We start from the raw sequence: 1448 nt of genomic DNA, 5'->3' as shown, positions 1-1448 counted from the left end.
TTTTTTTTTACAGAGAGGAAGGGAGAGGGAGAAGAATAGAGAGTTAGAAACATCGATGAGGGAGAAACATCAATCAGCTGCCTCCTGCACATCCCCTACTGGGAATGTGCCCGCAACCAAGGTACATGCCCTTGACCAGAATCAAACCTGGGACCCTTCAGTCTGCAGGCTGACGCTCTATCCACTGAGCCAAACCAGTTAGGGCCAAATATGTATATATATTTTAAAAAGCCTTCAGCGACCCCCACTTTCAACAGGATGCACTCTAAACCCTCTAGTCCAGCTTCTGCAGGCTGGTTTCTGACTGTGCAATCCCATCTCCTGCACCCCACCCAGCAAGCTCATCTAAGATTACTCCATATTTCTCAGGTCATGCCCTTCCTACCTCTGCTTTGGGCCTCAGTTTACCTTTTGGCTTCTGCATGAGCCGCCCCCACCACCCGCGAATCTTCTCCACCACTTAGTGATTAAACGCCTCCATTTCCTTCGGGTTCCCTCAAACCTTGTTTCTTTCAATCTTCTGCTCTTTACGGAGAAAGAAATAATTCTTCTCTCTCCCCTGAAGGGTATTTGGAAATGTGATTTAGCACTCAACACAGGGTTGTATCAAAGTTACTTAGGTGTGTTATTCATTTCCAGCAGATTATGAAATCTCAAAGCCAGCAACCGTGGACTTTTCATCCTCGAACCCCAAGGGCTCCAGAATTGAGCTTTATACCAAGAGTTGCTTTTAAAGGTGAATTCCATTGATTTTCTCTTGGTCATTTCAGGGCCCTGGCGAGGCAGGTGAAGCAGAGATCCCCAACCTGTGCGCCACTCGGCCATCAGCCAGCTTACCTCCCCTCAATGGGGCCCAGGATGCCAGGGGGGCCACCCCCCCACTCCGCCTACCTCTGCCCAGAGGCCTCCCGCACTGCACTCTGGGCAGGAACGGAGTGGCTGACCGGTGGGAACCACGCCTGCCTGCCTGCCACTGTCCAGCGTGAAATCAGATAGTGAGTGCCTTCCTCACTGAGCGTTCCTGCTAAACCTGTTCTCTCCCTGCAGGAACCCTCTCACCTGGGGAGGAAGAAGCTCAGAGACTCGATGTTGGCTGATCAAATCCGCCTCCCTCCGGCCTGGCCTTCCCTTGGTGGCAGCAGGGCTCAGCCTCTGGAGAGGGGGCTGCGCCCTGAGCTCGCGGCCCTGGCCTCGGTGTGCTTGCCGCTTGCCTGTAGGGGAAGAGGGCTTCTCTGGGCTTCAGCCAGAGACCCCGCAAAGCAGCCACAAAATGCCTCTGGCCCAGCCCAGGCTGCTCTGAGCTCTCTCGGGGCCCGGACACCTCTGTATTTTCCGTCTGTGTTGTCCACCCGCGGCAAGACTATGGGAGATGGAGCAAGTGGGGGAGGTGGCGAAGGTGAAGGTGAACAGGATCAGTGGGGGATTCCGCGAGGTGGATGGTTATCTCA

General features: G+C 54.2%; 1 long non-coding RNA gene across 1 annotated transcript in view; it reads left to right on the top strand.

The window, feature by feature from the left end:
* LOC106725230 overlaps nt 1-694 on the top strand; it is a 3881-nt gene extending 3187 nt beyond the window's left edge. Inside the window, exon 3 of the long non-coding RNA XR_001361100.1 lies at nt 643-694. This is a non-coding gene — a long non-coding RNA (uncharacterized LOC106725230). The remainder of the gene's footprint in view (nt 1-642) is intronic.
* The last annotated feature ends 754 nt before the right edge of the window (nt 695-1448 follow it).

The sequence above is a fragment of the Myotis brandtii genome, unplaced genomic scaffold, assembly GCF_000412655.1.
Source record: "Myotis brandtii unplaced genomic scaffold, ASM41265v1 scaffold1460, whole genome shotgun sequence".
Lineage (NCBI taxonomy): Eukaryota > Metazoa > Chordata > Mammalia > Chiroptera > Vespertilionidae > Myotis > Myotis brandtii.
Note: the sequence above shows the minus strand (reverse complement) of the source record. Positions and strands in the feature narration are given on the sequence as shown.